Genomic DNA, 23,418 nt, shown 5'->3' on the forward strand with positions numbered 1-23,418 from the left:
AGGCATATACAGTCCTAACACGAACCAAAGACAATTCTTACAAAAAATCTTGAACAAGCTCCCCAATCCGACGCCTGGAATCACAGTTATTTGTGGAGATCTGAACCACGTGTTGGATTCCCGTGTGGATACAACTCTCCCAGCCCTCTCCCCGCGACACACTACAACTGGCCCATAGAGCAAAGCTATACTCAAACTCATGACAGAACATAACCTGCATGATGCGTGGCGCACACTACACCCAACTGGAAAAGAGTTCACATATTATTCACAGGTCCATAAATCATTCTCTAGAATAGACCATATACTGGTATCGGGACCACTGCTACCGAGAATCACCCAGTGCAAAATCGGTGACATAGTGTGGTCTGACCACGCACCACTTACAATCACAATAGAGGCAGGGCGCCTTGGCGCTTAAATGACTCCCTACTGCACGATCCGGCTTTCCTCCCGGCCTTCCTCCCTACTGCACGAACCATAGAATGTGACGGCAGATAAGAACCATTCGGCCCATCTAGTCTGCCCAGTTTTCTAAATACTTTCATTAGTCCCTGGCCTTATCTTATAGTTAGGATAGCCTTATGCCTATCCCACGCATGCTTAAACTCCTTTACTGTGTTAACCTCTACCACTTCAGCTGGAAGGCTATTCCATGCATCCACTACCCTCTCAGTAAAGTAATACTTCCTGGTATTATTTTTAAACCTTTGTCCCTCTAATTTAAGACTATGTCCTCTTGTTGTGGTAGTTTTTCTTCTTTTAAATATAGTCTCCTCCTTTACTGTGTTGATTCCCTTTATGTATTTAAATGTTTCTATCATATCCCCCCTGTCTCGTCTTTCCTCCAAGCTATACATGTTAAGATCCTTCAACCTTTCCTGGTAAGTTTTATCCTGCAATCCATGAACCAGTTTAGTAGCCCTTCTTTGAACTCTCTCTAAGGTATCAATATCCTTCTGAAGATAGGGTCTCCAGTACTGTGTACAGTACTCCAAGTGAGGTCTCACCAGTGTTCTGTACAATGGCATGAGCACTTCCCTCTTTCTACTGCTAATACCTCTCCCTATACAACCAAGCATTCTGCTAGCATTTCCTGCTGCTCTATTACATTGTCTGCCTACCTTTAAGTCATCAGAAATAATCACCCCTAAATCCCTTTCCTCAGATGTTGAGGTTAGGACTCTATCAAATATTTTGTACTCTACCCTTGGGTTTTTACGTCCAAGATGCATTATCTTGCACTTATCCACATTAAATGTCAGTTGCCACAACTCTGACCATTTTTCTAGTTTACCTAAATCATTTTCCATTTGGCTTATCCCTCCTGGAACATCAACCCTGTTACATATCTTAGTATCATCCGCAAAAAGACACACCTTACCATCAAGACCTTCTGCAATATCACTAATAAAAATATTAAAGAGAATGGGTCCAAGTACAGATCCCTGAGGTACCCCACTGGTGACAAGCCCAAGCTTCGAATATACTCCATTGACTACAACCCTCTGTTGCCTGTCACTCAGCCACTGCCTTACCCATTCAACAATATTCGAATCCAAACTCAAAGATTGTAGTTTATTGATAAGCCTTCTATGTGCAACAGTGTCAAAAGCCTTACTGAAATCTAAGTAAGCAATGTCTACTGCACCACCCTGATCTATAATTTTAGTTACCCAATCAAAAAAATCAATAAGATTAGTTTGGCATGATCTCCCTGAAGTAAACCCATGTTGTCTCTGGTCTTGAAATCCATGTGTTTTTAGATGTTCAACAATCCTATCCTTTAACATGGTTTCCATCACTTTCCCCACTACTGAAGTAAGGCTTACTGGCCTATAGTTGCCCGACTCCTCCCTATTACCTTTCTTGTGAATGGGCACAACATTCGCTAACTTCCAATCTTCTGGGACTACTCCTGTTATCAATGAATGGTTAAATAAATCTGTTAATGGTTTTGCTAGTACACCACTAAGCTCTTTTAATAGCTTTGGGTGTATTCCATCAGGTCCCATTGACTTATTTGTCTTTACTTTTGACAGTTGAAATAGAACCTCTTCCTCTGTAAACTCACGTGTAATAAATGACTCATTTATCCTTTTTGTTAACAGAGGTCCCTTTCCTTCATTTTCATCTGTAAATACCGAACAAAAATATTCATTGAGGCAGTCAGCTAGACCTTTATCCTCATCTACATACCTTCCTTCTTTTGTTTTTAATCTAACCGGCCTTCCTCTCACAAATGACACAACATCTGGAACAATACTTCCAGACCAATCAAACCCCAGATATCACACCCACCTCACTATGGCAAGCACACAAACCAACCATACGAGGGCTACTAATCAGTAGGGCCTCATATGTCAAACGCACGTCCAACGCAGAATATCTGACCCTGCTGCGCACAATTAGAGATGCTACAACCGCACACACGAACAACCCAGATAAAACCCACCTCATGACGATTGCGACCGCTACGCAATGCCTAAATGATATCCATGTAGCCAAAACGGCCTACGCAATGCAACGCCTAAATTTGAGACAATACTCCCAAGGTAATAAAGCAGGGAAAGCTTTGGCAGCTCTGCTAAAAAAAAACAAGCCCAATCCAAAATCCCCTACCTATTTTCAAACAAAGGGGATAGAATTTACAACCCCCAAGACATAAATGATGAAATGGCCAAATTCTATCACAACCTATATAACTTAGAGCAAGATGGCAAAACCCACCAACCCACAGAATTGGAAATCAATAATTTTCTAGACCTCACGGATCTGCCATCACTGACGTTGCAACAAAAAGAACTGATACAAGCTCCCATTTCCACGCAAGAAATACTACAAAACATAGCATCCCTACGCCCCGGGAAATCTCCGGGTCCAGATGGTCTAACAAACCATTACTACAAGACATTTGCTACAATACTGACCCCCCACATGACTCCAGTGTATAACCACATCATCCCAGCGGGCATAATGCCAAAATAAATGCTTATGGCACATGTAGTGACGCTCCCCAAACCAGGGAAACCACCAAACAAGAGCCAAAATCTGCATCCGATTTCACTCCTCAACACAGATACAAAAATATTAGATAAATTATTCCCCAATAGGCTGGCCCCAATTAATCCACGCAGACCAGGTGGGGTTTGTGGGAGGACGCCAGGGAGCAGATGGGGTGAGGAAGGTACTGGATCTGTTGGGTGGGCTGCGTGGGGGAGGCGCGCCAAGTGTGTTGGTATCACTGGACGCCGAAAAGGCTTTTGATCGCCTCCACTGGCCCTTCCTCCACGCAGTCCTAGGGAAATTTGGATTCCCCCCACGGTTCACCGCGCTAATTCACGCGCTGTACTCCTGTCCCTCAGCCAAGGTGGTGAACGGGGGTTTCTCCTCGAACAGCTTTAACATAACCAATGGCTCTCGCCAAGGCTGTCCCCTATCCCCGATATTGTACATACTAGCTTTAGAACCCCTTACACAACTAATCAGAAACGACCCCAAGATACAAGGCATCAGAGTTAAAAACAAAGAATACAAACTCACACTATTCGCGGATGACATCCTCCTTACACTACAAAACCCACAAAGCTCGCTAGCCACACTACACAAGCTGATTCACCAATATGGAAACTGTTCCTACTACAAATTAAACATAACTAAAACACAAGCGATGGGAATTAACATCCCACAGCCAGAGATGGATCACCTCAAAGAAGCGTTCGCATATGAATGGCGCACGGACCACCTCAAGTTTCTGGGGATAGCCCTGACAAAGACCTGGGCAGGCATCCACAAAGCAAACTACGCCCCACTTCTCACAGAACTCAAAACTCTCATACATAGCTGGAAGGGGAAATTTATCACATGGGTGGGCAGAATAGCAGCATCAAAAATGCTACTCCTCCCGAGAATACAATATCTATTTAGGACGATCCCCCTGACAGTCCCCAATAGCTTGCTATGCGAAATACAGAAGGTAATTAATTCGTTCATATGGAATAACACTAGACCTAGGGTCGCAAAAAACACCCTCTACAAAGCATTCCCACTGGGAGGCATGGGCTTACCAAACATAACCAATTATTACAAAGCCTCCATCCTAAGCCAGGTGCTAGCCACTAGCGGCAACCCCAACCCCCCACAATGGGTGCACCTGGAAGCATTCTACACAAACGACTTCACCATAGCGTCCCTGGCCTGGATGTCCAGAAAGTTGCGACCGAAATTTAAGAATATCCTCCCCACAACAAAACTCACCTTACAAATATGGGATCAATTTGGGGACACACGCGTTTGGAAAGGGGGTACTTCTTTAGCAATGCCCCTGGAAACATTAGCCCTAATAATACCGGGTTTTAACCCCAGGTTGTGGCACAATCACGACATTACTCATCTTTTCCACTTATATCAAGGTCCAGCACTAAAAACATTTGAGAACCTCCAAACACAATATGGAGTACCCAACAAAGCACTTTTTTCGTACATGCAAATCATGTCATGGTTTACGATCTGCTCGTACAACCCTGTAAATGGTCTACAGCTGACGGAGGTGGAAAAATTAAGCCTAAACCTAAAACCACGAAAAAAAATGATATCTTTGGCCTACGCTAGTTATAGCACCACAGTAGAACCCCAAGAATACACGTTCACAAAAGCATGGGACCGAGAAATGGGAACCCAACTTACTGAGAGCCAATGGGCCAGAGTATTTCTGGCACATACGAACCTCACACTGTGCGCCTCCCACATAGAGATCACGCGAAAGATCTTGTACAGGTGGTACATGGTACCAGTATGGCTCCATAAGGGCAACCCCAGCATACCAGACACATGCTGGCGATGCTCCAACAACAAAGGGACCATGCTACATATCTGGTGGTCTTGCCCGGAACTGAAGCAATACTGGTCTGACATCACAACACTGATACGGGAGAGCACGGAGGTTAGCCTCCAACAGTCCCCCGAAATTTACCTACTACAACTATTTCCAGAAGATCTCCATAGAACCCAAACATACCTTATATATCATATACTGGTAGGGACCCTCCAAACAATAGGCAGACATTGGTGCGACCCTAACCCGCCAAAAATAGCTAAATGCATTACAGCATTACAGCTGACAAAACGCTATGAAATAATGGCACGAAAAAACACATTATCAAAACCATTTATAAGGGCAGCATGGGAACTATGGGAGAAATATGTGGCAACAATATAGGGATGATTCCCCTACGAAACCGCACTATAGGATAGCCTCATAAATATACAAGGCACATGGCCCACTCCGACAGCTGTGACCATCCTAATGACAAACACAATGTATTGTAAGCATCTCAATTGAAAGTAGAAAACAACTAACAAGACGACAAAGAAAGACACTCGTGATATACATGTATATGAGATAAACATGTAATGTACCTATATACGGCACTGCAGCTAAGAAACGTAATGTAGATATCTAGAGGAAAAATATTGACTCTCCTAAATTCCTCTCTTCTCTCCCCCTTCCCACTTTTCCCACTGTTACACTGTTAAACATGTCAGCAGATTGGCAAGCCGAAAGACTACTACATTCTAACAAGAAACAAACTGAGAAACTTGTCATAATTTGTAACAATCCTTGTTATACCCTGCTTGCAATCATCTGTTGATATAATAAAATACAAATAATAATAATAAAAAAAAACTAGAGCGTTATTACTGGGGAGGTGTCTACCAAGAACATTGCTAACTTAACAGAGCCAGAGAAAGATTACCCTCCTTTAGGAGGTATATGAGCAGCCTGTGCCTGCTGCAGAACTGGGCACGAAGGGGACAATATTAGTAACGTCCCACGAGCTTCCAGCAGTGGAGCTGGAACGGGTATGCTGCACAAGCGCCAGGCTTTTCAGGAGGGCACAGGAGTCATCGGGCGAGGTAAATCAGAGGGTTGTGTCTCCCTTAGTGACTATGAGGGAGTGAGTTGGTCCCCATCTGTATCTGATGCCGGCTTCTTGGAGGGTCAGGGTTACTTGACGGACCGAGCGCCTCCAGGCCAATGTGGCTTTACATAAATCCTGGAGGATGGTGAGCTGCATCTCTTCGAATTTGAAGGGGCACCGAATCTTGAGTGCTTCCACTACTGCCATTTTGTCGCGGAATGATTGGAACCGAAGTAGGACATCGCGGGACCCTGCAGCTGGAGCTCTTGTGGACTTGGGGAGCCTGTATGATGCCTCTATAGGGGTATGTTTTGCTTGCTTGGGAGGCAGGATTGCCGAGAGTAGCCTTCGGAGAAATGGATCGGCAATCAGGATGTAGTAGGGGGACTATCTGTTTTTATTAATACCCCATATAGGACGTGAGGAAAGGTGTGTGATTGGAATAAGTGGTTCCCATTCCCCAACAACTGGACAAAACACAGTTTTTGGAGTCAACTGAACTTTTATTGAACCACAGCCGGTTTTATACAAATCCCCATGCAAGGGTTTTTCTTAATGACATTCCAGGGGTTTTCCCCTGGTGGACCTTGTAGAAAACTGAGTGTACAGCAACATTTCCCATAATCCTTTTCTGTACTGGAGAGATAATTGCGTAAGAGCACACTTTTAATTAAATTATCTCTCCGCACAGAAAATGACACAATATGGTTAAAAAATAATAATTCGTATAATATTTATCCGAACTCCACAAAAGACACTTCACTGGATAGCTGGGATCTGAGCACCCAATCTGTCGAAATACCGCTTATATCCATTTGTTAGAATAGAAAAGCCATTTGAGTGAAGTTATGGACCGGTCAGCCACGAGGAGGGAGTCCCAAAGCAGTTCCAGACAATTGCAGGCTTTGACCGGTCTTCTTTTGGGAGTTCATACGAATGAGACAAACGTACATATTTATATACTGGGTAGTCGTGTGTCTGTAGGTCTGTGATTTCCTTTAGGCGAACGCCGCTCAATTTGACCGGCCATAAGACAGAAGGCTGGCTAGTCTATCACAAGCTATTGGAATAGAGGGGTTCTAGGTGGGAGCCTGTCTGCTGTGGGGTGAAGCCGGAAGAACACCTTAAATTGAGATTGTGAAAAGAAGTCAGCCAATTTGTTATCAACACCTGGAATATGTTCACAAAACAAATAAAATTTGAATGAGGCGGAAAGCCAAGGCAATCTTTGGACCAACCTCATAATGGTCAGGGACGTTGGGTTCCCCTTGATGATGATTTTGACGGCTGTAACATCAGAAACATCTAATGCCCTTCCCTGTCCAAAGATGAACCCATGTGTGAGCAGCTGCCATTATAAGGTGGAGGTCTCCTTGAAGCCATCAAGGAGATGGTTTCAGCAGGCCAAGAGTCTCTAAACAGAAAATTTCAAATACAGTGGTATGAGATGCATCAATCATGATAAAGAGTGATAAGTGGGAAAGAGGTGGAATAAACACAGAAATACCATTCCTAGATATGAGAAAATGATGCCACATGCATAACTCAGCTCTGGCAGGTTATAGCAGCTAGAAAGCATTAGAGATCTCTGTTTTGCTCAGCCAAGCGTGCTTACCCGTGTCCAAAATGGCCTGTATGGCATTATCCACAGTGGGTTAATGGAGGGAGAATTCTTCAGCAAAGATGAGTGAATTTATGATCGGTGTATGTGAAGAATGAGGAGCCGAAAGATCAATAATAAGCTGTTTATTATTTGTTAGAAACAACACTGAAAAGGGGATTGGGTGAAGGGGCCTAACATAAAACCTAGATGGACTTCCTTGTCTAGTGGAGTATCCACTGCTGTGGGATCGGAGTAGGCTGACAACAGGTTGGGGCATTCCGGTGTGCCGGAGGGGAGTGCAACGATGCCAGTGTGAAAACCCTCAGAAAAACCTGACACCAAGAATTCCACCAGGTGAGGGGTGTAAACGCAAGTGATATGTGATATTGCCCAGATTAACTTCTTAAAGTCATTTCTAGGGATATAGCTTGGAGGGGCATCTAGATTTTGCATGTGCCCTAAAGCATATTGTACAGATGTGGACCAATCGAAAAGCACGGTAATTGCAGGTAGTGTTAAAATAGTTGCACCCAAAAAAATTATGGGTCTGCCCAACTTATCCTTCTGACCCCGATCTTGACCCATGGAGGAACTGAGCGTGGTATGTGCTGGGGCTGTGTATATGGATGGGTTGGCTTCAAAGGGGCACAAGTTGGAGGAATGAGAGGAAGCTGTATAAACCGCACAAGCACGGGGCTTCAAGACGGCGAAATGCCTGCAAAACAGCTCTGTGTCCAACTGACTCAAGTTGGTCTGAATATTAAACTTGGCCAGAGCTGCTGTAACTTTGGCAGACAAAGGTAATTGTAAAAAGTAAAGCCCTCTCCCGCCTCTGGGGGTACATGGAACATATGACGTCCATGTAGAGCCCGAAGGTGAGTACAAACTCGGGATTGATAGTTTTTCATTTAGTCTAGTGTCCCTGATATTAAGGACCATTGATAAATGCCCGTAGTTATAAGTCCTGTTCTCTACAATGTCCTGAGAAGCAATTATTAGTGAGACCAAGTTGACATCCTTACCATCAAGAATGTCTTTCCTGATAGAGGGAGGGGGATCAAATGTGCAGGTGTGACAATGTGAGAAGTAGAGGGACAGAGGCGGCTCTCTAGTTAAGCGGTTTTGGCGGCTGCCTAAGGGCTCGCGCTGGCTGGGGCCTCGCGGCTGCCTTAACCACCTGATGGCATACTGTATTGGGTCCTCGGTCAGTGACTGAGGACCCAACACCAGGAGGGGGCCTGGCGGCTTGCCCAATATGCCGCCGGGTGCAAGGACCCTGCCGGCCCGGAGTCTGCCCGGCCACCATCAGAGCAATCAGAGCGTTGCCAGCAGCCCCTCACACTGTCACCTCAACACACATTGTCACCCCCCCACACTGTCAACCTCTTAGTGCATCCAGACTCAGATTAACTACTCCTAATCCTGTTAATCTCACGCCCTCCAAACTCACCTGCGCTCACTATGCCACACTCACCCTGTCACATTAACCCCCTTTAATCCTGTCACACTCGTCCCTCCTAACATGCCACAATTGCCCTGACACACTTACCTCCACTCGCCTTGTCACACTCCCTCATCAAACCATGTCATACTTCCTGTCCCTCATTCTCTTTCACAACCTCCTCTGTCCATTTACCCATTTTGCTATGTCACGCTCTCCCTGCCCCTGATACTCCTTTACTCACCTTGTCACAGTCACCAGCTGAAAACATTCATCATACACACACAGTCAAGAAACATAGCTTTGCCATAAACACAATGCACAAAGGCTACAGGCAGACACCCAGACAACACACTTCATGCAGCTACCCCATACGCATAGGGTGCCAGACAAAAACACAAACATGCTCACAGAGACACACACACACACACACATGGATACTCTCTGTCAGATACACTCTCAGGCACATACACAGGTAAACTGTGCATCAATGTGTATATGTGACAGTGTGCATGTATTGCAACTCTATTTTTTTTAGTGGGGCCTCATGTTTGAGTTTTGCCTAAGGCCTCATAAAGTCTAGAGTCGCCTCTGTAGAGCGAAGGGTAGAAACAGTGCTCAAGCTACCATGCGTGACTGCTACTGCTGGGGCAGTATCCTCAGCTGGATTATAGGCAGAGGCATAAGGATTATGGTGAGCTGATTCCAGCACTTTCAAGCAGTCATTGATGACTTGAATGGAAGCAATTAATATAGACACCCTGCCCTGCATTTCCCCCATGCCGTCAAAACTTCCGCCCTACAAACTCGTACCGGGTCTGGGGTCATTGGACTGGGTGGATAAGGACCTAAAGAGTTCCGCCTTCTTTGCAGTGGCTGGGAAGGGGATGCACCTACGGCACAGCTTTGCAGCTAATTTAGGGATAGTTCATGCCGTCAGTGACCCGGGAGTGGCAGGTATGAGTGACTCAGTAGGGGAACATTTGGATATGGGGGCATTCCCACCACAAAAGAAAATTACTTCAATACCCTCATAACCCCACTCTCCCACGAACCCAAGCGACTATTTCACACATTTAACTCTATTCTCCATCATATTGTTCCCCCTCCACCTACTAACTTGACCGCCTCAGACTTTGCAACCCACTTCACTAACAATATCTCTACAATCAGGGAAGAGATCTATAATCTTTCTTCTTCCCCTTACCTCAATCCATCTGCTGTTCTATGTTCATTTGCACCTACTACAGTAGAAGAGGTTTCTGCTCTGCTCCAGTCCTCCCGCCCCACCACCTGCTCCTTAGATCCAATTTATCTTGCATCTCATCCTTACTCTGTCTTCTTCTCTTTCTCTACCTCTCACTAAAATTCTCAATCTCTCTCTCTCCCCTGGCATATTTCCATCGCCCTTCAAACATGCAACTGTAACCCCATTTCTAAAGAAGCCCAACCTTGACCCTAACTCCCTGTCCAACTACCGTCCTATCTCGCTTTTGCATCCAAGATCCTTGAAAGAGTTGTGTATGCGAGACTGACAGATTTCTTCGAGTCTAACTCTCTGCTAGACCCGCATCAGTCCGGTTTCTGCGCTAAGCACTCTGTGGAAACTGCACTGACCAAAGTATCCAATGATCTACTCGCTGCAAAATCTCATGGTCACTACTCTATCCTAATTCTCCTTGACCTTTCTGTGGCTTTTGACACTGTTGATCATCAACAGCTTCTTCTCATCCTCCACAATATTGGTCTACAAGATATTGCTCTCTCCTGGTGCTCCTCCTGCCTCTCCCAGCACTCTTTCAGTGTTTCTTTCTCTGGCTCTGCTTCTTCTCCCCAACTCCTCTCTGTTGTTGTCCACAAAGGTTCAGTCATTGGTCCCCTACTGTTCTCTATTTATACTGTCGCCCTTGGTAAACTCATGAGCTCCTTTGGCTTCCAATATAATTTCTATGCGGATGACATGCAAATCTATCTGTACTCTCCTGACTTGTGCCTCTGACTGACTGCCTCTCGGCTATTTCTAACTGGATGGCTGCCCACTTCCTTAAACTCAACTTGACCAAAACTGAAATTCTGGTCTTTCCTCCATCGAGTGTTGCTACTCCTGTGTATGTCTACCTCCAAGTCAGTGGTGCTACCATCAGCTACACCACTCCGACCTCTCCTTCAAACCTCATATTCAGTCTATCGTCAAATCATGCCGCTTCCATCTCAAAAACACTGCGTGCATCTGACCCTACTTAACGCCAGATGCGACTGAGGTGCTGGTCCATTCCACTGTCCTTTCTTGCCTTGACTACTGTAATCTGCTTCTCAGTGGTCTTACGTGCTCCCAAATGGTGCTGTCACAGTCCATAATGAATGCGATGGTGAGGCTCATCTTCCTGTCCGCCCGCACCTCCCACGCCTCACCCTTCTGTCAGTCCCTACATTGGCTTCCTGTAAGATATAGGGCTCAACTTAAATTTTGGTTCTTGATTTTTCAAATCTCTACATAATGTTGCTCCCACCTATCTATCCTCCCTAATACACAAAATGCTCCGACCTCACAAGAGGAACCCGGCGGAGCTGCTGGCTACAGCTCCCCGGGTCCTCTCCTGCCTCCCTCCAGCCGCATATCACTGCCTGTGGGCTGGTGAGGGAGATTTTTGATCTCGCCACTGGCCCATGAAGGTACACAGCAGGGCCGGCGCTCGGATAGCACCGGCTCTGTATGGACCGACAAGGGAGATCCTGTGATCCACCCTGCCGGCTTCGGCCCATGGCCATCGTTGCCCACCAGGCATTTGCCCGGTATGTCCGATGACAAGTCCGGGCCTGTCAAGATTACTGTTTGATCCAGCACGTAGAACTGTATAGCACGGATGACAAATAAGTAACGTATTACCGGTCCTTAGAATGGCCGGATTTAACGTACATAGAATAGTCAAAATACTAGCCAAGGTCAGGGAACACAGAAAGGGACGCAGCAATGAGGAAAGCCAGGAGTTAGGATACCAGAATATAGAGAAGTCAATAAACAAAGCCAAAGTAAAAAAAAACAGGTAGAAAACTAATAACAGGAACGCGCTCTCGGACAACCACAAGGGAAACCACGACAGGGCACTGAGCAGGATGAGAACTGGGCCTAAATACCCCTCCTTTAGTTCTGATAGGCTGTAACCGGCCTTTGACCCCAAAGTCAGTTACCAGGCTTCATTTGCATAATTGCTGCTCAGCATTAACCCTTCTGTGGATTAGGTTGCTGCTCGGCACAACTTTTCCTGTGTGGACAGTAAATGTCATTATCCACATTTCTATAAGCGGATGAATACGTGACACTACCCCCCACCTGAAGAACGCCCACCGGGCGGGCAGGACCAGGCTTGAGAGGAAATTTGGCGTGAAAAGCGTGGATCTTACGGCCCGCATGCAGGTCAGGAGCCGAAACCCAAGAATGATCAGCAGGACTGTAACCTTTCCAAGCAACCAAGTACTGTAAAGTGCCCCGAGAAAACCTAGAATCCACGATAGAAGATACCTCATACTCCTCCTGACCACCCACCACCACCGGAGGGGGAGGAACACAAGGAACAGTATATCTATTGCAGACAAGAGGTTTGAGTAAGGACACATGAAAACTGTTGGGAATCCCTAAAGATGCAGGAAGAGCCACAGAGTAAGACACTGGATTGATCCTACGAAGCACTCGATAGGGACCGAGGAATCTGGGGGCAAACTTCATGCTAGGGACCTTAAGCTTGATGTTGCAAGATGACAACCAAACCCGGTCCACCACTTGGTACACCGGGTTGGCACTCCAACGCTTATCAGGAAAATGTTTGAAACGTTCAGCAGCAGCCCCTAGAGCAGTTTGAACCTTAACCCAGGTATCCCGAATGGAGGCCAGACGCTCATCCAGAGCAGGAATGGCAGTATCAGAAAATACCACAGGGAGAACCGTAGGATGCCTACCATTATTGACAAAAAATGGACTGTGCCCAGAGGAGTCATAAACAGCATTGTTTCTAGCGAACTTGGCCCACGGGAGTAGTTCGGACCAATTGTCCTGTGTGCTATTAATAAAACAACGCAAATAAACTTCTACTGACTGGTTAGCCCTGGTCAGCTGTACCATTGGTCTGTGGATGGTAGGAGGAGGAGAAGGAGAGATCAATCCCCAATTGTTTACTGAATGCCCTCCAGAACCTGGACACAAACTGAGAGACCCTATCAGACACAATATTGTGAGGGATGCTGTGAAGGAATGACTCTATTATTCAGTATTTCTGCATATTTCTTGCTTTTTCTGTTTATTTTCATTCGGCAGATGGGACTGCCGAACAAAGACCACCCGTGGCTCACTTAACTTCAAAGCCGGCATCACTTTCACCCTCTATGTGGGCGGTCAGCGTTCGTACTGCCAAACGCCACGTGGCAGTGAAAACCGCGGCCATCTTTTTTTCGTCAAACAAAGGCAGCGGGACTTGGTCGTCGAGTGTCTGGAACTAAAATCGGACACTCGACTTCCCGAACACCGGTCTCAATCATACGAACGCTGGAACTATTGATACCGATTAGCTAGAAGAGCGCTATTCGGTACAAATGTGCACACGAATGAGGGGAACAATCGCTGCTAGGAGCCAGGGGAATTCATTCGGTACTTTTATTCGTTTTCTCCCTTTTTCTAAAATGACCGGCAAAACCACACGAACCTCTGGAACTATTTTGGGCAGCCCACCCACAGTGAACCGGTCACAATGGACTTCCATGGTTTTCCATGGTTGAACCGATCTGGGTGAAATTTGGATATGTTGGTCACCCAGATCGGGGCTATCAGGGGACATAGGATTTGTGGGGATACCCCATGTAAAAAGGGGTGTTCCAGAAATTGGGGAAAACAGTGCTTTTTCAGCCTGGAGATAATTAGGTTGTTACTATATCAGACCTGATTATCTCCAGGACTAGGGGAGGGAACTATCTGTTTGTGTTGGGTGTGTTTTATATTTTTAATATACAGAATTGGATAAATGTTACTCCTCCCTGTGGGTTGTCCCCTTGCATGGGGACCTGCATAAAAAGCCATGTATGTGAATAAAAGTTAGTTCTACTTGTATCCTGATCCTGGACTCTGACTGTTATTTGGAATTCGTATGCTTTACCAAGGGAATTATCTTGTGAAGCTGTTTGTATGTCGTATGGATTTCGTGTCCTGTAACTACCGAGGTCTCTCTACACTAGATTCAGACCGTTCGGGAGGAAACTACTGAAAGAGCGTTGGCTAGACTTGGTTTCCTTACAGATGCCATGCAAACGGACAATTTCACGTATGAAAATTAGGACCAATTCTTGCGAAGATGGCAACTTCTTGAAAGGAATGAAGTGAGCCATCTTAGAAAATCGGTCTACAACCATGAGAATAGTAGTGAACCCAGCAGAGCTTGGAAGCTCAACAATAAAGTCCATGGATAAGTGGGGCCATGGAATCTCAGGAACAGGAAGAGGCTGCAACAGGCCACAAGTGCATGAGTCACCTTAGAAACTGCACACACAGAACATGCCTGCACATACTACTTTACATCTTTCCTGAGTTAATCCCACCAAAATGATCTAGTGATCGCTGCAGTGGACTTATTGATGCCCGGGTGTCCAGCAGTTATATTGTCATGGAACACTTTCATGATATTAACCCTTTCACATAGGGGAACGAACAGTTTATCACACGGTTCACCACTGGGCACCTGAGGCTGGGCCTCCAGTATGGTGCCAAGCAGTGGAGAAGACAATGAGAGGACAGTAGTAGCAATAATACACTCTGGTGGAATAATAGGAGATGTCACCTGTTCCGGAGCTGACTCATTATCAAATTGCCTGGACAAGGGTCCAGGGTCCTTGGAACCCTCCAAAAGATGTCGCCACTCCTTCCCATTAACCCAGTCAATATAGGGATAGTGCTTACTCAGCCACGGAAACCCTAATATGATAGGACATGATGGAGAAGTAATAACCTGAAACGTCATCTCCTCCTTATGGGAGGCCCCAATAGAGATCATAATAGGGACAGTTTTGTAGGTTATAAGCAGTTGTGTGAGTGGTCTACCATCAATAGCCTCTACAGCTAGCGGCGTATGTCTCTCCCTGACCGGTATCTCATTACCCCTAATAAACTGGACATCAATAAAATTTCCAGCAGCACCTGAGTCCATTAGGGCACTGCAAGAAAACTTCTTGTTATACCTCAAGGAGGAATCTACTGTTGTTTTTGTTAGAGGACAACTCCATCACACCTAAGATCTGTCCCCTTAAGGTTCTTAGGTGCGGAAGTTTCCCGGATGCACTGGGCAATTAGTTATCATATGTCCCTTTCTACCGCAATATAGGCATAACCCCTCCCTTCTCCTATACTGTTTTTCGGCCTCCGACAGTCTAGTGACCCCCAACTGCATAGGTTCGGGTTCGGACTGTACAGGGAGGTTAGACAAAACAGGTTTAGAGAATTGAGGTGCTAGGGACATAGCCGTACGTCTGGTCTTGCTTCTGGTGACTTCTCTGAGTCTTAACCTATTATCAATATGCATGACAAACGTAATAATTCGTTAAGACTCTTAGGTAATTCTTTAGCGGCTATCTCATCTAGTATAGTCTCTGAGAGACCCTTTTTGAATGCTGAGATTAACCCATTGTTAGTCCAGTCTACCTCAGAAGCTAAGGTACGGAATTCAATAGCATAATCCGAGATAGACCGGTTACCTTGTCTGATGTGCATTAGGGCAGTGGAGGCGTCATCCTCTCTACCCAATGGCTCATACGTGAGCTTGAATTCGGCAAGGAATTCCTGGTAATTATGAGCTATGCTCCGATTACTCTCCCACAACGGATTAGCCGAGGCAAGGGCCTTGCCCTTTAATTGATTCATTAGATAACCAATTTTTGCTCTGTCCGTGGGTAACGACCCTGGTGAGGCCTCAAAATGGTACTCCACCTGATTAAGAAAACCCCTGTATTCCTGGATATTGCCATCAAACTGTAGGGATGGCGATAAGGAGATGCTAGGAGTCCTATTAACAGTGGGTGGAGGTACACAGGGTAAAGGTGCTATAGGAGGAGACGCTGCAGGCTGCAGATGCGCCGTTCTAGCGAGAAGCGTACTGAAAGCCTGAGCGAATTGATCCATGCGGTGATCATTCTCCTCTAATTTCCTCTCGCAAGCAGCTATGTGCTGACACAGTTCTACAGGATCTATGGCCATGTCGTAATGTCAATATTACTGTTTGATCCAGCACATAGAACTGTATAGCACGGATGACAAATAAGTAACGTATTACCGGTCCTTAGAATGGCCGGATTTAAAACGTACATAGAATAGTCAAAATACTAGCCGAGGTCAGGGAACACAGAAAGGGACGCAGCGATGAGGAAAGCAAAGAGTCAGGATACCAGAATATAGAGATGTCAATAAAAAAGCCAAAGTCAAAGGCGCTGTCGGACAACCACAAGGGAAACCACGACAAGGCACTGAGCAGGATGAGAACTGGGCCTAAATACCCCTCCTTTAGTTCTGATAGGCTGTAACCGGCCTTTGACCCTAAAGTCAGTTACCAGGCTTCATTTGCATAATTGCTGCTCAGCATTAACCCTTCTGTGGATTAGGTTGCTGCTCGCCACAACTTTTCCTGTGTGGACAGAAAATGTCATTAACCACATTTCTATAAGTGGATGAATACGTGACAGGGCCTAGAGATGGGCCATTTATATATAATTTGCTTGAGTAGCATCTAATATAATATACATGTAATAGAACTACCACCTCATTAGATGCATAGATTCTAGGGTTTTTCAACAGCAATGTAATATGTAGGTAAGAACATAAGATTTGTACTGATTTTCATTTTTGGTGGATTAAAAGATATGAATGTTTTAAAAAAAAAAATTACTATGTAAGTTTGGAGTCAAGATCAGATTCCTTTTGGGCTTAGCTTCCCGCCTCACCTACCAGCTTCATATGTCCCTTTGGAGGTGACCACAGGACGGCATAAATGTGAGTAAGTTTTTGATAGTAATGTCACTTTAATTACATTTTTCATTTGGTTTTGAGTAGATATGTTATAAGCATTGTAATTATATACATCAAAGCACTATCGCTTTAATTGTTTAGTTTTGACATTTGGCATTTATTTGTATTGTGTTTTTTATCACATTCATATTACCCACTGATATTGGAGTACTGTGAAGTAGTGGTGGGCTTAACACAATATGGGAATATGGTGGAACTGAATCCCCATATTTGTTTGCGGATCTGGTGATTGTAAGTAGTCTTATAAAATGTCAAACTGTATTTTTATGTGTGCGCTATTCCTTAATCTGTATATTTTTAAAAAAAAAAGCGGGGAAACTAATTTAATCCTACTAACTATTTATTTTTGTATTATTTCAAATAATGTTGATAAGAACTTTTCACACACTTTCTGTTCTTAATTCATGAACTCTCCCAACTGTTTCTTATATTGATATTTAATGCCCCTACAACACCATTTTTTGCAAACAATGTAGAAGATCCATGACAAAACTATGGGAAACTACTTTTTCAACATTTTCAACCCTCTGCATTCTATTTTTAATCCCGTTTTCAATTCATACACAAATATTTTCCACTAGAATTATTTATTTTAGTGTATATAGCAAATTTCCTTTTTGAACTGTCTTGAATACTTGCACAAAGCTTAAATAGATCACATCCACTGCAAACCCTTAATCTTACTTATGATACTCTAACTCCCACAAGCCTATAAATAGATTAACATAAAACATCATAGGACATGACATATCAATTAAACCTCAGCTATGTTACCAAGGAGATGGTGAATACAAAGCCTTTATTGCTTGGCAACCAGTATAATCAATAGAATTATTACAATCAAATATTTTGTGAAAAAATATAAGAATTAAACTTTGTACAACAAAATTGTATAACTAAATAAAATGCCTTCACCTGAACTTGCCATATTAATAAAGTAAAAGGGTTCTTTAGTATCAACTTCAAACATAAAAAAAATGAATTATATAGACAAGAGTATACATTTTGAACTGTGGTAACATTAATGAACACTCCAAGACCTATATTCACTATAGCTCTCTGTTGTGGTTATGGTGCCAGGAGTGTCTTAGTGCAGTACCATGGTATTTAGTGCATTTTGACTTCTTACATGGGCCCTGCTGGATGCCAGTGGCTACAGGCCTTGCTTTTGGTCTTGGGCAGCGGGCCTATTTTTATTCAGAACTCAAGCATCAAAGCAAAAACCTTTTTCAAAACTGTGGAAGTAAATGGATACATTGTCATCAAGAGCTGCCATCATAAAACTTGGCTTGAAAATGCTCCCAATAGCCACTTTTTGCGAATCAGGCGAAACTGTACTGAAGATCAAGATTACATAACACAGTCCAAAAAGATTAAAGATCAATTCTTGGAAAAAGGGTATGAAGAAAGCAACTTGGAAATAGTTAGGGACAAAGTAAAGAAAATTCCAAGAAAGTAACTTTTAACTTACAGAAATAAAGACATGAACACCTCAAAGAACAAAATCACTTGCATATGTAATTTGAATGGCAAGAACAGAGAAGTACATAGAATAATTAAGAAGTACTGGCATATCCTACAAGACGATCCAATCCTAAACAAGATTTTACCTCAACAACCTAAGATCATCTGTAGGGGCACTAGAAATCTTAAACAATCTTTAGTTCATAGCTCTTGTGCACCTAAGATGCCCAACCATTTTTTTAAATCAAAACACAGGCTTTCATGGTTGTGGATTATGCCTTGCCTGCAGATCTACAGAAAATAAGAAACGATATATAACCAATGCCAAAGACTATGTAAATAAGGATTTCACCATTAAAGACCATCTTACTGGGGGGCGGAGCCTGACGTGTCTAACGTGAGCTCCTGCGGTATAGAGCAATAAACGAAGACTGCTTAGGCTAAAGTGCTGGGAACTACCATTCACAGTGACCATTATGCTGGTGAATCTCACATGCAACCTATGATACCGGTACTGAAGATCTGAGTGACAGAGAACCACTGCAGCAGGTTGCGGCCTTCCCGAGACGGAGAGGGGGAAAGGCGGGTGCTTTCCCTCTGCTTACACAAGCCACACACGAACATGATCCATCCCCCCCTGTGGACCAGTGGGGGATATCCCGGTTCCCCGCTGATCTGAGCGGGCAGCCTCATCACTCTCGACGCACCACGCTATACTCCCAAGCAGGGCCGGACTGGGAGAAAAATTAGGCCCGGGCATTTTTTTAGCACAGTGGCCCACTAAGAAGGGGGCGGGGCAGAGAGGGTGTGTTTCGTCATCACCAATGACAAACATGCCCCCTCTCAAAGTGAGCGTTGGGTCAATCATCTTCCAGGGCAGAGCTCTGCTAAAGAGCTCTAGCAAGCGAAAAAAAAAAAACTGTATTTGTTCTGCACAGTGCAAGCAAATTTAATAACATGCTTGCACTGTGTTTCCTTGCAACTTGTCTCTGGTGTCTCTATAAATGGATACCAGGAGATAAAAGGGCCAGGAAAGAGTATTGTGCATGTGTTTGGAGCCTGCTTGTGGGATTGTGTGTGTGTAGAGTGAGCTGATTGTGTTGTGGTATTGTGTAATAAGGTCGGTTTTAGTCGTGTTTGTGGTGTAATGTAATGTATATGTGGCTAGGGGCTGTAGAGAATGTGTGTATAGGGTATGTAGTAAGTGTGTGCATACAGGCTATAGTGTGTGTGTGTGTATATAGGTGATGTAGTGGTTGTAGAGAGTGTGTGTTTAGGGGTGTAGCATGTGTTTGTTTACAAGGAATCTAGTGTGTGTATAAGGGATCCAGAGTGTGTATGTTAGGAATGTAGTGTGTGTGTAGGTGGTGCAGTGTGTGTGTGTGTGTGTGTGTGTGTGCATATACAGGAGTCTAGTGTGTGTTTGAAGGACCCAGAATGTGTAGGAGAGCTAGTGAGTAGTGTATGTATATAACGGAATCAGAGTGTATATAGGGATCTAGTGTGTGTATATATGATCCAGAGTTGGGTAAGGGATCTAGTGTGTGTCTGGAATGTAATGTGTTTAGGGGTGCAATATGTGTGTGAGGGGTTCAGTGTGTGAGAGGGGTGCTGTAGTGCGTGTGTTTGAAAGTATTGTGTGTGTGTGTTTGGTGCAGTGTGTTGGGGTTCTGTGTGTATGTGTGAGGGGTGCAGTGAGTGTCTGTGAGGGGTGTGGTGTGTACGTGAAGGGTGCAGTATGTGTTTGTGATGGATGCTGTGTTTGAGGGTGCTGTGTTTGAGGGGTGCTGTGTGTGATGATGCTGTGTATGTGTGTGAGGGTGCCGTGTATCTGTATGTGTGTGGGGGTGCTGTGTGTAATGTGTTTAAGGGTGCTGTAAGTGAGGGTGTTGTGTTTAAGGGTGCTGTGTGTGTGAGGGTCCTGTGTGTGATTTGTGAGGGTGCTGTGTGTTTGTTTTGTGTGTGAGGGTGCTATGTGATTTGTGGGGGTGCTGTGTGTGATTTGTGTGTGTGGGTGCTGTGTGAGAGTGTGCTGTGTGTGAGGTGTGTGTGGGTGCTGTGTGTGATTTGTGTGATGGTGCGGAGTGTGATGTGTGTGAGAGTGCTGTGTGTGAGAGTGCTGCGTTTGAGAGTACTGAGTGTGATAGTGCTGCGAGTGATGTGTGTGAGAGTGATGTGTGTGAGGGTGCTGAGTGTGATGTGTGTGAGAGTCATGTGTGTGAGAGTGCTGAGGGTGATGTGTGTGAGGGTGCTGAGTGTGATGTGTGTGAGAGTGCTGAGAGTGATGTGTGTGAGGGTGCTGAGTGTGATGTGTGTGAGAGTGCTGAGAGTGATGTGTGTGAGGGTGATGAGTGTGATGTGGGTGAGAGTGATGTGTGTGAGGGTGATGTGTGTGATGTGGGTGAGAGTGCTGAGAGTGATGTGGGTGAGAGTAATGTGTGTGAGGGTGCTGAGTGTGATGTGGGTGAGAGTGATGTGTGTGAGGGTGTTGAGTGTCATATGGGTGAGGGTGCTGAGGGTGAATGTTAAAAGAGATTTTGTGTTGGGGAAAAAAATAAATCTAATAAGCATGCATTATATCCCTCCCCCTCTCCCTTCTTACCTTTAGCCTGGGAGGGGAGGGAGGGTCCGGCACGGTGGTGAGTGGGAGGGGGGACCGGCACGGTGACACCTTCCCTGGTGGCCCAGTGGGTGAGTGAACTCTAGCCTGCGGGCTAGAGTTCACTCTCGCGAGATCCGGTCGTTGCCATGGCAACGACCGGATCTCGCGAGAGGAACCCGGCGGAGCTGCAAGATAGAGCTCCGCCGGGTCCTCTCCCTCCCTCCCCAGCCGCATGTGCCGCAGGTCTATTTAAGTGGGCCGGTGAGGGAGATCTTTGATCTCCCCACCGGCCCGTCGTGGCAAACAGCGGGGCCGGCGCTCGCATAGTGCCGGCCCTGCATACACCGGCAGGGGAGATCCTGGGACCTCCATTGCCGGCCTCGGCCCCTGCCCATCGCAGCCCACCGGGCATTTGCCCGGTGTGCCCGATGGCCAGTCCGGGCCTGCTCCCAAGCTGCACAGGAGCAAAGGCATCCAATATGGCGGAAGGCCCAACTACACTTGATGGACCCCAGGCTCATGGCCAGAGGGTACCAGCTCTCCCACAATCCCGGGGATGGAGGGGCAACCCACCTCCACACCGCCGCATGACTACCCAAAGAGAACTATGCTCAACTCAGTGGCGAGACCCTTACAGGGGAGTCGGGTGAATATCTGACTTGCTGCCAACTCACAAGACCTGCATGACAGCCAGTAAGTGAGTCCAATACGAACTATCCTTGACTCATATACTCTGATGAGGACGAAACCAGATCAGGCGGTATACTGCCACAACGAGCAAAACCCACTAGTACTACTTAGCATGTTTATACTTATAATTCTCTACTAATTGTCTATGCCTGAACTCAGCTTGCTACACACTACGATTGACAGGGTAGTCCGGTTTTAATTTCTTTGCCTAATCTAGATAACGAGTACCTGTCAATATGGCAGAAACCGTATGCATAGCTGTAGTATACGCTTTACTCATGTAACTCTCACTCATCCTACTGTCAGTTTGAACAGCCTGTTTATTTCCAAGCTCCAAGTTGTCGACACACTGACATATTTACCTACGCTTACTTATACTACTATGTTTATATCTTGAGTCACTAAATATAAGAAAAATGTGCAAATTCTATGCATGTCATACTTCTGTTATACTGTCTTTTTTACGAACGCGCTTGTGAATGCTGTTGTGGCAATACAGGCACTGCTGTATTGATCTGAACAACAAAAATAAAAAATTGTAAAAAAACTTTTTTTTAAAGACAATCTTGCTTGTCTCTCAAAAGGAGTCATATACATTTTAAAATGCCCTTGCAATCTATTATACATAGGAAGAACTATCAGAAACATTAATTTAAGGATAGCAGAACACATAAGGAACATAAAAAAGGGATGGAGACCCATAGCGTATCCAGCCACTTTAAGATATTTCATTAGCAAAATACTGATCATCTTTTCTTTTGTGCACTAAAACTATTAAAAAATTATTGGAGAGGGGCGACTACAACAAAAAGATAGGGTTTGAAGAGATTAAATTTATTTTAAATGTTATTACTTTTTCTTTTAGATTGGAGGTATTCTAGTCCACTTGCACATCAATATTTTGTGTCTGTTAACCATATATTCTTGTGTCTTTAATATTTGAGCACTCTTACACATTCATTACTGTTTTTTTATGTATATTGATTGTATCTTCAAATCTTTTTAATTTAGTATGTACTGTAGTATTAACATAGGTATATGACAAGCATAATATAACGGACTATGGGAAGCATTATAAAAGGTGGAGCTTTGAAATAGAAATTCTGCGGATATTCTGAGGCAGCGGTGCTGCCTCAGAATATCCGCAGAATTTCAATTTCAAAGCTCCACCTTTTATATGTATGTACAATTATGTATTTTTAAGTGGTGTAGGGGATACCACTTTATAGGTGTTTTTGAGCTGTAATATCTACCTACCTCCATATTGTGCACACCTTTTATTGTATATGGGAAGCATTATGCCTAGAACGTACTACAACACGTCTCATACTTAGGAGATGCGAATAAAATGCGTCTGAGGAGAACCCGGAAGTAGAAGGTGGAACACATGAAGTGGGACGTTGGCGGGTATTTAAAAGAGAGACAATACACTGATTTATTCAATACCGAACGAGTAAGCCTGTGTATAGGGCGAACGCGTTTTGGATATATTTGGGCATATGCCAGAGACTTTGCTATTAGACTTTTCTATTAGACTTTGAATATTAACCTACTATTAACTTATTTATTTTTTATTTTAATATTTTAATTACAATACATAAAGAATCTCTTGGATGGAGCCCAGACTACTTTAGATTATTTACA

The sequence above is a fragment of the Pelobates fuscus genome, chromosome 3 (assembly GCF_036172605.1).
Source record: "Pelobates fuscus isolate aPelFus1 chromosome 3, aPelFus1.pri, whole genome shotgun sequence".
Classification (NCBI taxonomy): Eukaryota; Metazoa; Chordata; class Amphibia; order Anura; family Pelobatidae; genus Pelobates; species Pelobates fuscus.